This window comes from Pyrus communis, chromosome 11 (assembly GCF_041283825.1).
Source record: "Pyrus communis isolate YQ-2024b chromosome 11, ASM4128382v1, whole genome shotgun sequence".
Taxonomy (NCBI): Eukaryota; Viridiplantae; Streptophyta; class Magnoliopsida; order Rosales; family Rosaceae; genus Pyrus; species Pyrus communis.
Genome location: NC_142575.1, coordinates 5,863,383 through 5,876,839, shown reverse-complemented (window position 1 = coordinate 5,876,839; position 13,457 = coordinate 5,863,383). Strand labels below are relative to the sequence as shown.

The 13,457-nt window shown below is 36.8% G+C and overlaps 2 long non-coding RNA genes and 1 pseudogene across 2 annotated transcripts; all 3 read right to left on the bottom strand.

Moving 5' to 3' along the window:
* Window positions 1-198: 198 nt before the first annotated feature.
* On the bottom strand, window positions 199-2,666 carry LOC148692775 (uncharacterized). Its single transcript, XR_015953085.1, has 2 exons — window positions 612-2,666; window positions 199-459 (listed from the first exon to the last, which is right to left on the bottom strand). It is a non-coding gene; the product is annotated as an uncharacterized LOC148692775 (long non-coding RNA).
* A 222-nt stretch (window positions 2,667-2,888) lies between these two features.
* LOC148692774 (uncharacterized) lies at window positions 2,889-3,589 on the bottom strand. Its single transcript, XR_015953084.1, has 2 exons — window positions 3,208-3,589; window positions 2,889-3,095 (listed from the first exon to the last, which is right to left on the bottom strand). It is a non-coding gene; the product is annotated as an uncharacterized LOC148692774 (long non-coding RNA).
* A 3,417-nt stretch (window positions 3,590-7,006) lies between these two features.
* LOC137743140 (copper transporter 6 pseudogene) lies at window positions 7,007-7,868 on the bottom strand (annotated as a pseudogene).
* Window positions 7,869-13,457: the final 5,589 nt, after the last annotated feature.

The following is a 13,457-nucleotide window of genomic DNA, read 5'->3' as shown; positions in this document are numbered from 1 at the left end:
ACGGAGTTTTTAACAGAATGATCAAAATAATGGATAGTGAACAATCTCAGGGACCATTTCTATTGATTTTCAATCTCAGAGATTAAAGTGATGTGTTATGCAAATCTTAGGAACCATTTTGGCTAAAAAGTCGTTTATAATATATATATATATATATATATATATATATATATATATATGGGGTTATGTTAATCCCTATTTAGAAAGGAATCTTACACTAATTATAGTTGAAAAGTACACTACTAATACAAAGAATAATTATGGAGATGATTCCATATTAATTCTCTTATTTAACACCAGCATTACCACCACCACATTCTGCAAACATGACGAGCCTAATCGAACAAGTTTGGAGCATATAACACCATCTCGGGGTTGATGATGAAGAGCCTTGGAAAGAAGGTCAACAAGTTGATCAATGGAAGTAATATAACAAGCTCAATGACTACCAAGTGCCACCTTTTCACGAACAAAGTGATAGTCAAGTTCAACATGGTGTGTGCAAGCATGATTAAACAGATTAAATGCGACGTAAGTAACACTAAGATTATCACAGTGCAAGAGAACATGGAAAGATAACCGAACACCAAGCTCATGTAGAAGGAAAATACCTAAGTGGTTTCGGCACATGCATGAGCAAGGGCATGGTATTCCACCTCTGCACTAAAAGAGACAGTCGGCTACTTCTTGGAGTACCAAGAGATGAGATTAGAACCAAGATAAATAAGATAGCCAATGGTGGAACGGTGAGTGTTAGGACAACCAACCCAATTAACATCGGAGTAAGCAGATACGTAGCAAAAGTAAGTGAGGGATCAATATGATGCCGAAATCCATTAATCCATTATACATTCGACATAACGGAGAATCCGTTTGGCGACAATTATATGAGTAGTGCAAGGTGAGCTCGTATACTGTGCAACAATATTGACAGCAAAAGAAATATCAAGGCGAGTGAGCCAACCAACTTGCGTTATAGTGTAAGAGAAGCCAGGACAGACCCACCAAAATTGGTGAGGGAAATTTTAGCGTCAAGTGGCGTAGAAGCAAGTTTGCACGTGAGCATGTCGAATTCTTGAAGATGATCATGACCATACTTAAGTTGAAATGTGAAATGTGAAGTCTAATAGAATCATGTGTAATCTGTAAGCCCAGGAAATAACTGAGGGCACCCAAATTAATCTTTGATGTCAAATTGCTGGCCAAAAAGAGTAGTAAACTGAGAGAGAATATCATCAGAAGTGCCAGTGGTACCAATATCACCAAGATGGAGTAAAAAATAAATGGACAATGAGGCTTTCGAAAAATAAACAGGGAAGAATTAGGTTGACTTTGGTTTTCTATGAAGTCGAAACAAAAATGAAATTATTCGGTGGAACCACACATGAGGTGTTTGTTTGAGGCCATATAAGGATTCCTAAAGATGAGCTACATAATGTGGATGAGCAGGATCAATAACCCCGTATGTTGAGATATATAAACATCTTCCTGAAGAAACCCATGTACGAATGCATTTTCACATCTAATTGGCGAAGTGGCTATGCACGGGAAATAGCAAGACTCAACACAGTGTGAATAGTGGTCGGTTTTACAACTGAGCTAAATATTTCCGGATAGCCAATATCTAAACGTTCATGAAAACCTTTAGACACAAGACGAGCCTTTTAGTGTTTGAAAAAGCCCTACGGATTGTGCTTGATACGGAAAAGCCATTTGCACCCAACAATATTCTGACCAAGACTAGGAAGAACAAGGGACCATGTCCAATTTGGGAGCAAGGCATTAATTTCCTCATGCGTGGCAAGGCATGGTGCCTTCCCGGATGCTTGACGTCCTAAGAGAAACAAGTAGATTCACCAGAATCAATAGATGGTAAAAGAGCATGAGAAAGAGGATACCGAATAGTGCCACAAGTGCGAATTTTGAGTTGAAAATGCGGTCACGAAGGCGAGTCACCATGGGATGAGTTCATTGCGTGAGGGAAGGAGCAACATGAGAAGTGGGCTGCTGTTGTTGGAGTGAAGGCGCGGCAGTGACAAGTGGCAGAGGCTGCCGGTTTTGCTGGAGTACAGATGCAGAGACAAGAGACGTTGGAATGGACTGCAGGGCAAGAGCCGCTGGACCAGACTGGGGGTGCACACGTGGTCAACAGAGGTAGAAGGGCCTGCGGGGCTCACTGAAGCAGAAAGGAGAGCGGATGCACTCTGGGACTCAGAGAGCTGGGGATTTGGGTTCTGCGGGGCTCACTGAAGCAGAAAGGAGAGCGGATGCACTCTGGGACTCAGAGAGCTGGGGATTTGGGTTTGGCAGCTGGGCCCTGAGTGGCGATACATAAACACGAGGGAGGACCAAGTCAGGAGCGGGCTGGATTGGAGGTGTATTGGCTAAGATGTTGCCAAAACGGACATTACAATAATTCGGTGAAGAAAGTGATTGATTGGGAAGCTCCGTGCAAATCATTGAGTGACAGAAACGCTACCAGTATGGATAATATCCATTGCATCATCATTACACAAGTAAATCGGTCGGGTCATTGTAAGATTGAAGAGTGGAAAAGAGGAAATGAAATATGATTGTCCAGGAAGACCCGCCTCACTATATTATTTGTTCAATTTATATGCTTGCGAAATTTAAATTTGTGTTTAAATTTATTATTTAATTAACTGTGTAAATTAGGGCTGGGTTCGGTTTTTTTCGGTTCGGTTTTTTCTTAAAACCGAAACCGAACCGAAATTTCGGTTCGGTTCGGTTCGGTTCAATTTTTTTTCGGTTTTTTTCGGTTCGGTTTTTTTTCGGTTCGGTTTTTTTCGGTTCGGTTTCGGTTTTTTTCGGTTTTTTTTTTTTTTTTTTTTTTTTTTTTTTTTTTTTTTTCCTCCAAAATTGAAAAAAAATGGAAATATGAAAGTTCACATTCAAAGTCACTTCTTCATAGTCATCCACATAAAAACCTACAAGTATGAAATCAATCAATTAAGTCTTCTAAGTTCCAAATAGAATCATCAATCAAGTCTTCCAATTTCCAAGTCCTCAAGCTCAACGCTTAGGCGGCCTAGGCGGCAACATAACACCTTTGTTTGAGTTTCCACTTGCCATTTCTACATACAAATAAAAAATGAAACAACATGATGTAAAGCAAGCATGCGACTTAGCATGTAATTAAAATAGTCTAACAAAACCAAATGCAATAAGTAAAATTACGGTAATTACCTTTCTCAACTTCTTCACAAAATTCAATCTCCTCAATGGTTGGCTCATGATGTAATGCTACATGAATTGACCTAAGCCAATTTTGTGTACATATCAAAGCTTCCACCATTTTTGGACTCAAAGAACTACGATATGGATCAATTATTCGTCCACTTGTGCTAAAGGAGGATTCCGAAGCAATGGTTGATACGGGAATAGCTAAAATCTCTTTTGCTACTCGTGCCAAAATAGGATACTTAGAAAGCCCATTCACCCTCCACCAATTCAAGATATCAAAGTTTGCCTCTTCTTCCCCTTCATTAGGATCCGAAAGATACCTATCCAAATCATTGTGCACAATACGGGCTCTCTTTGCTTTTCTCATTTCACTTTTCTCTTTCAACTTTCTTTGCTATTCTTCTACTAATTCAGGTAGGAAATTCGTAGCAGTAACCTTATCTGTACTAGCTTACAGTTCTAGTAAAAAGAAATTTTTTTTTTTTAAAGAGAGATGTAATGTTCCACTTCCTTTCCTCAACCATCATGAATCAATATTTGTGTTATGTACCCTTCAATCCAAAATCAATTTACAAAAAGCTTTACGAGAGTTCAACAACCAAAGACTTGTGAGTGAACTATGATAAGTCTTTAATGCAGTTGTATCATTTGGAAGAAGTTCTATCATCTATAAGAAACAATAGTGGCAGGAAAATGGAAAACATAATACTAAATATCAAGTACTAAACAAATTTTAAACTTTTCATTAGCAACTTAAAGACATTGCGTGCTCTTAAGACCAAAACCAATACTCTACCTCCCTTGACCCAAATCAAGAATCCTTGTAAAGTAACTTTCACATCGACAGTTTCACTTATTTAGCTACTTTTATTCCATCATTTTATTTTCCGATTCTTGCACTACTGCATCACTGTGTGGTTTCCAGTGCAGGAGATCCATGACATGGAGTTTGGTGTACTATACACAAACACCAATCTACTGAAATCAAACAGATCCTAAAATTTTAAAATAGGGTTATCTTTTGAAGCAATATAAACAACAATGTACTAGAAAGTTTTGAAGAATATGACTAACACTTCAAATGTACATAAAAACATCAATCGCCTTTAATGATATAAATAGCAAGCCGAGTATCTTCAAATGCCATAGAAATCAGGAAAAGTAGAGAAGAATATAAGCAATCTTCAAATGCCAAAGAAATCAGGAAAAGTAGATAACAATATAAGCATGTCACCTTAAGGGCAAGTAGGAGTAGAAATGTCTCAACGGAATAGAATCCTCTGTCAACAAAATCTCCAAGAAACAAGTAATTAGTCTTCGGGCAATCACCTCCTACTTTGAAAAGCTCTTTCATGTCATAGAATTGCCCATAGATGTCGCCGCATATCTATTCATCAAAGCATAGAGAACAATAATAATTAATCAGCATGAAGCCCGCAACATTCAGGATTTAAATACTTCGTAATAAGCACAAATTGTAGTGAAAATATAGGCCGCTCGTCAACAAAGTAAATGGTAACTACTGTTAATGCTATATATCGCTCCAAATTCTAAACCCGACACGCATTTCTTTCAACCATTTGATTATCCAAGTAAAAATAGGAAAACCCAATTGAAATATCATTCTAAACCCCTTAGCTATATCCTAGAATCCAACACTATTTTACGGTTTTTTCTTCATAAAGTCGGGTTGCAATTACATAAAAATTGAAAAATCAAAGACAAACCCACTTGTCTCGAATTAAACATCGAAAAACATTGCCAAATCAAATCCATCCCAAACAAATCAATAAACCCCCAGATAATTATCATAGTACTACTTCGATGACTACCCGAAAAATCCACTTTTCCTACTGCCGTCACCAATCTGTTGGATCTCACTAGGCTGTAAGAACACACACCTCTTCAATCTTCTGGTCTGTAATTTCTTAGCCTTGAGAGAGATGAGATTGAGCCTTGAGAGAGAATGAGATTGACAGAGTCTGAGAGAGAGATGAGGCTGAGAGAGGATGAAGAAGACCGAGAAAATGGCTGAGAGTGAGGCGAGACCGAGAGCGGAGACGGAGAGACTGAGAGAGCGGATGAAGAAGACCTAGGTTTAGGTTTTACGTTTTAGAATTAGGCATAAAACGGTGGCGTTTTAGAATTAGGCATAAAACGACGTCGTTTTTTGAAGACTTCGGTTCGGTTCGGTTCGGTTCGGTTTCTGAACCCCAGAAACCGAAACCGACCAGACACTATTCGGTTCGGTTCGGTTCACCACTATTCGGTTCGGTTTTTTTTTTTTTTCGGTTTTTTCGGTTTCGGTCCGGTTTTCGGTCCGGTTTTTTTCGGTTTTCGGTTTTTCCAACCCACCCCTAGTGTAAATAATCACAACATCCATGTTCGGTAAGTTCATGGAAATGTCGGGAGAAAAAAATAAATGCAAATAAAAGAAAGAAGAAAATGATTTTCTATGAATCCATTTTCGGATACTAACACAAACTTAAATTATAATTAATCTTGGATTCCAAAATTATTTTTATCACATGAAGAATTAGCATATATCTATTTGATGTTCGAATCTCAAATTCGAATGCAGTTTTGAATTCCTACAACATAATTTAAATAAATTTAAAGTATCTCTAAAAAAGATGTCAAAATGTCCAAATCAGCAATAACAGTAAAAAAAAGAAAGCTACAATGTTTTCCAATCGATAAGACAAATCTGATGTGACATGACATGGAATAACAATTCTCCTCCTTAGTGTCAAATTTGACAACAATGTCAAATATTTTTTTATTAATTTTTTGGAAAAATTTGAAATAGGTCCAATTTTATAGACTACCTTTTGAAATATGTTCAATTTTTAATGACTTTTGACTTTTGAAATAAATTCAATTTTTAGTTACTTTACATTTATTTCAAAAAACCCCTAATTTTTTTTATCAGATCTACAACTCTCTTCGTCAACACCCCCACCCTGTTCGGCCGAGCATGTCATCGTCGACGCCGGCTCCAACTTCACCTTCTTCTTCCCACGCCTCGGTTGTCCGGAAGAGGCTGGTGGGTCTGCAATGAGTTCCCGCCACACTACCGCTGCTGATTTTATGCTGCTTTCTTTGCTGGTGGATGCTGCCCTTCTTGCTCACCAATCTCTTCTTTTACTGATTTTTCAGGTACTCATCACTGAATCCCTAATTACTATTTTTTTTTTAATTATTTTCTCTAATTTTGATTTTTACAGTTTGCTGATAATCGCCTGCAATTAGCTTATAATTTGATGCAATTTAGTAATGATGAATTTCATTTCTTGCCTGGGCTCATTATTCAACCCCAAATGATTTTTTCTGTGATTCTGAATTTGAATCCGCAGCACCCAAAAGGAAAAGACCGCGACCCAAGTATGAAGACGACAACCCATCAGTTTTTGCAGTTCAAAACAGTCCCATTTCGTCTACGGCCAAAGTGGTGACTGATCAGCCTTCAATGGTTGAGACCCAAAAAATAATAGTTTAATAAAATAAAAAGAAAAGAAAATAGTGTAATAAAATAATATTTAATTTGATATATCGAGTGGAGAGCAAAATTTTGAAAAATGTTAAAATGCCACATAGGTTGTCAAATTCAAGTTTTATGTTTAAAATTTGATATCTCCTTTAGAGATACTCTTAGTGTTAAATATCTGTTATGACCTAATTATTACCCTTTTTTTAATCAGACCCAATTATTATCCTTAAAACTTGCACTTTTCACCCTTGGTCAAATTCAAAATATAGAGGAATGAAATGTTATTATTCTTATTTCTCAGAAAAAATAAAATTAAATAAAAACCCAGCTAATGAAATTGGGTCGTTAATTGATGAAGAACTTGACTTGCAGTTGCATACAAAGGTCTTCACAACAACACATATAAAACCTAACTTAAGGAAATAATTGTACCCTTTTCAGAGTCTTTGACAAGAAAGATAGAGATAATTCTGCCAAAAATCTGAACCTAACAATCACTTATTTTCAAGTTCACCAAACAATATTCATATCATGATCTGAAAAAGAAAAAGAAAAAAAAAAAAAAAAAAAAGCAAATACAAGTCAAGAATCAAAACCCAAAATGCCCCAGTTAATTCCAGAAGTATTATACATAATCAACAACACATTGGAGGAAGATCAGAACCCTTATCATCAACATCCGATTTCTTCTTAAAAACCCTACTCCCAAAAAGCAAGAACCCAACAGCATGCCCAGCCACCGCCACAAGAAACACCCCAGCATTAAACGACATGACCGCCAACATCACCAAATAAGCTAACCCAACCCTAATTGCATGCAAAAGAGTCTGAGTCACTCCACAAACGACGTCGCTTGCGCCGGCCCTGATCAGACGGCAGTAGGAGAGCCACTCGACGAGGACAGCTAGGGCAAATACAAAGAGTAGGGATACGTAATACATGCCCGTGTTTGTGCCTGGCCATTTGGAGAAGAGTAATTCCTCCGTTGTGCCCCAGAAGAAGGTCAAGTGCATCATCGTGCCGTCCATCATGGATGATGATGGTGATGATGCCATGCCAGTACCCATGCCATGGCCGTGATCCATGCCATCCATTTCTCTCTCAAAAAATTTCTCGTGTTTCTCTCTCTAAAATTTCTTCTATGGGGGTGTTGAAATGAGTGAGGGCTCTCTCGTCTGCATTTACTTTTGGTATTTGTAGGTTGTTTGGGTATTTCCATTTCTAATGAGTCTCTGATAGTACATTGGGGCTGGTACTATGTAGTACGAAGGTAAATCTGAACATTGCCGTCTGGAGTCGTGTGCGAAAATTTCAAATAGAGCCTTGTAAAGTAATCTTTTAAGAAAAAAAGTTCTAATTTTTGTTTTAGACATTGCACAAGGGAAATATTAAACAGACTCTTTTTAGGGTTTCCTGACACTTATGTTAAATCTTGCTTGTTATAACTATTTGATTTATTTAATTTGATGACAAAAAAGAGATGGTTGAGAAGATAAAAATAGTGTGTGAAAATCACATGTCAATAAACTAATATATTGTTAAAACTAATACAAATTTAAAATTTAAAACTCATGATCAATTAAGAAACAGTGAAGGAAATTTCCTAATAGCAGTAAAAACATAAAACTCCTAAATTTACTATGTCAATAAAATTAAAAAACAATCGTATTATATATGTGAAATGTCTTATATGAATCTAATTGTTAGCACTTCAATCCAAGTAATTGAATGATCTCATGCCAATATCAATATGGGAAGTAGCCTAACTTACTTATAACTCCATACAAGGTCCCTCCTCCTATTAATGTGAGATTCATCCTTTCATCCTCAACAAGCAGTATTATGAGTTATGGAATTATGAGAGAAAAATAATTCAATATGTTTTTCTCTATTACACTGTGACATCCCACATCACCCAGGGGAGTGATCCTTATATGTATATTCCCATCCCTACCTAGCACGAGGCCTTTTGGGAGCTCACTGGCTTCGGGTTCCATGGGAACTCCGAAGTTAAGCGAGTAGCGCGCGAGAGCAATCCCATGATGGGTGACCCATCGGGAAGTTCTCGTGTGAGTTCCCAAAAACAAAACCGTGAGGGTGTGCTCGGGGCCCAAAGCGGACAATATCGTGCTACGGTGGTGGAGCGGGCCCGGGAAGTGTCCCCCGGGCCGGGATGTGACAGTTTGGTATCAGAGCCTAACCCTGGCCGCGTGTGTGCCGACGAGGACGTCGGGCCCCTAAGGGGGGTGGATTGTGACATCCCACATCACCCAGGGGAGTGATCCTTATATGTATATTCCCATCCCTACTTAGCACGAGGCCTTTTGGGAGCTCACTGGCTTCGGGTTCCATGGGAACTCCGAAGTTAAGCGAGTAGCGCGCGAGAGCATTCCCAGGATGGGTGACCCATTGGGAAGTTCTCGTGTGAGTTCCCAAAAACAAAACTGTGAGGGCGTGGTTGGGGCCCAAAGTGAACAATATCGTGCTACGGTGGTGGAGCGGGCCCAGGAAGTGGTCCGTCTCGGGCCGGGATGTGACATACACTCTTTTCTATTTATTTATTGTTGAAGATTTATTTTGAGATGCATCTCTTCATCCTCAACAAGCAGTATTATGAGTTATGGAATTATGAGAAAAAAAATAATTCAATATGTTTTTTCTCTGTTACACTATTTTTTATTTATTTATTGTTGAAGATTTTTTTTTTTTTTTCAAACAAAAATTATTATCTACACTAAGTAGACGAGGGAGTGAGTTAAGCTCACAATGGGCTAGCAATAATGTGAGTCAAATTCACCTTTGACAAGACCTCTCACTTATAAGTGAAAAGAAATACTACTAGACTGTAGTACTAAATGGTATTGTTGAAAAATTATATATCAAGTAATACATTTATGGGGAGCAAAAACATTGAGGGGCCTGTGCAATGGCTCATACTGCTCCCTCTCAAAGCCGGTACTGTCTCAACTAGGAAAATCAGGATTTTGGTAAATTACAGTGCAACTATAGCAAATTAAACAAGGGAGTTTTAACGAAAAGCTCATGGTACTATTCACTTTAATGAAAAACCATATATTTTATACTAAAAAGTCAAACCTGGTACTATTCACTTTATCCTTTATTTTGTCCTTATCGTTAAAACTCAAAGTTTTCAAGTCATTTTCATTAGTTTTCCTATTAAACAAGTGAATGAAAAAAAAATATGAAAATTCATTATTCAAAAAAATTATACACGAATTCAATTTTAGCAATTTTTGCACTCCTAATTTTCTTATATGTACTACTTTTCTTGGTATTATATTATTTGATTGACATTTTATTTACTCAAATAAAAAGTACAAAAAGAAGAGGAGAAAGAATGTAAATTTGAGAAAAATTAGAGAGATAAAATTTTCACCCTATCATAATAATCAAATTTCACTAGACAATTTCTTATTTATTCAAAGTTCAAACATAATCACCTACTTATCAATTTTAGCAATTTTATACTCGACATAAGAAATTTGTTTAACTATGTTTGACTTTGGGTATTTATAGGTTGTTTGAGTATCGTATTTCTACGAGTCTCTCATAGTACATTGGGGCTCGTACTATGTAGTACGAAGCTCAATCTGAACTAGGAATATTAGGTTTTGGTAAACTACAGTGCATCCACAGCAAATCAAACAAATGAATGAAAAGAAAAAAATTATTCAAAAAAATTATACACGAATTCAATTTTAGCAATTTTTGCACTCCAATTTTTCTTGTCTGTGCTACTTTTCTTGGTATTAGATGTTTTGATTGTCATTTTATTTACTCAATTAAAAAGTACAAAAACAAGAAGAAGAATGCAAATGAAGAAAAATTAGAGTGATAAACACTAAAAAAAAGACATACTTTCTAGATGAAATCCTTTCATCGGGCAAAATAAAGTTTTCGTCGCCTAATGTTTCAGCTAACTGAAATTCTTCGAACAAAAATAGTCGGGCAAAAGTCGTAGCTGAAATTTTTATATAATAACACGTGATGTACCATTCATGCTTCGAACACAATAAAAAAAAATCTCTTGCTTAAGCGGAATGAGGATCATCTCCAGATCTTCTATGTGAGGTTCTCGAGATCTTCCAATCACATCCGTTCATCGTACATTATGCGATCAGTTTTCGTCAGGTACTGTTAATTTTAAAGAAAAAGATTTACAATGATTCTGATTGCACGATATACGATGAACGAAAATAAATAAAAGATCTTTGAAATCCTCACAAAAAAAAATCTGAAAAAGATCTTCATTTGTTGAAGTGAGGGTGCGGTAGTGACAAGTGGCAGAGGCTGCTGGTGTTGCTGGAGTGAAGGAGCGCTGGGGCGCGTGTCAAGGGTGAAAGGCGGGGTGGAACTAGCTGCGGGGCTGGGCTGGGCTGATTGCGGAGGTGGTCAGCTGAGATAGATGGGCCTGCGGGGCTCACTGAAGCAGAAAAGGGAGCAGAAGCAGTCTGGGATTCGGTGAGTTGGGAAGTTGGGTCTGCCAGCAGGCCCTGGGTGGCGACTCATAAACACCAGGCCGGACCATGTTAGGAGCGGGCTGGATGGTAGGCGTATTGGCTAAGTGCCGAGGTTGCCGAAATAAACAGAGACCGCATAAAAAAAGTTGTTGATGTTGACATCCCCCAAACCTAAATTAGAACATAAACGAGACATGGTTGTCGACGAAGGATGACTGAGTCTTTGGTGTCAAGTGGACGATGAAATAGCAGCAAAGGCGTGAGGGATATCAGAGACAATAGACGACAGGGATAACGGATAAAGTCCATCCTTACAGGAACCTTGAAAGAGCAAGAAACTAGTATATAAGTCATAGATTTGTTAGAAGTTAGGAACGAAAACAAAAGGAACAAGATTTTCGTAATAGCGAACAATAGAGAGAAGAGTTTTTCAAAGTTCGAGAATAAATTTTTTCAAAGTTCAAGAATAAATTACGAAGATGAAATTTAGTAGGACCAAGAGTGACAAGAACCGTACCAGTATGCTTAATATTCATTGCATCATTTGAACTAAATAGGGAAGCGGAAAAAAGGGAAGATTTTCTAGTTATATGATGAGTGGCAATGGTATCAAAATAATAGTTTGGATCAAGCGGGTGAGAAAATTGGGCGTCAACGAAGAGATAAGGCGAGTTGGGCCCATGAAACCGATGCGGGCAGAAGGCTTGTGTGGTCTTAGGACTGTAACACCATAGAGAGCCTAAAAGTCCAACTGCTGTGTTGGGCCTAGAAGGATGCTATAAGGACTGATGTTGCTGTTGAGAGAATGACACAGTTGAGGTTATAGGTTAGGGATCATTAACTATGAGAGAAACTCTTGTTTTCTAAATTTTCATTGAATGATAGATGCTCAATACAAGCCCTAAAAGTAGTTTATATAATTTTGCAAAACCCTAACGACAAGGGAAAACAAAACAGGAAATAATGAAAATTATAAAACAACTGTAAATATAAGTCAATTGAAGTTTTGACCATCCAAGTTTTCAAACGCCTGAAATCCATCTCAGGTAACAGTGAAGCTTGTGTGTTTGATTCGTCTCGTCGTTTTCCTTCAATCGATCTTATATCTCATGGACCAAAATGATAAGTTATGACAATTTCAATGACTATTTTGACTAAATTGTTTTTTTTCTTTTCCGCATTTAGTAAAGTTGACCCCAAAAAAAATCAGGGACAAAAGACAAGCTACGCGGTTGTAGAAAGAAATAGGGCAATGCTAGTTGCATGCAAGAATCAAGCATTTTTGTTATGATTATGGGGGAAATTAGATAAGATTGCATATTGAATTGTACCAAAATCTTTATGTAAGTTAACTTCAAGAATAAAGTCTTGATTTGCTTAAGAGGTGCATTAATTTGAGAAGCGCATGACTGAGAGTGAATTTCGAAACCTTAACCTCACTATTCATAGAGTACAACCATAATTCATCATGATCCTTCATCCAGTGTCGTGTTCTTCCTTTTTATTTATTTATTAATGTTTGGTTTTGTTTAGTTTCTATTGTTTGCTTTATTTTATAAAATAGATTCATCTATAGCATGCATTCTTAAGCTTGGTTGTTACTTTTACTTTAATTAATTATGTCTTTTGTAGAATCGATCCTTGCTCATCACTAAATAATGACAACATTCATGTTCGGTGAGTTCAAGGAAATGTCGGAAGAAAAAATAAAAGCAAACAAAAGAAAGAAAAAAAAAAGATTTTCCATGAATCTATTGCCGGATACCAAACACAACTTAAATTTAAATGAAACAATAGCATATCTTGTCGATGTTAGAACTCAAATTCGAGTGCCTCGAGTTTGAATTCCCCTACATGTATTCAAACTCCTACATGTAATATTAGAAGAGTAATGCTAGGAATCGATTAAACTTACACTTTTCACTTTTGTCAAATTCAAAGGAATAATAAAAGATAGATTAATTTTTTGGACTATATTTGTGTCATTAATAAAATATAAATACGTCAATTTAACACTTAAATAATAATTCAATCATAAATAATAGATAGACTAATTTTTTAGACTATATTTGTGTCACTAATAAAATATAAATATGTTAATTTAACACTTAAATAATAATTCAATCATAACAATCACGTCGTATGATTTATAAAAATATAATTGCCTCCCTACCATTATTCAATTTCAAAATATTTGACGTCATTATTGGTGACACATAGGTAGATGACTTGCCTTGCTGTTAGAGCATCTTTAAAAGAGACGTCAAATTCAAGACATCAAA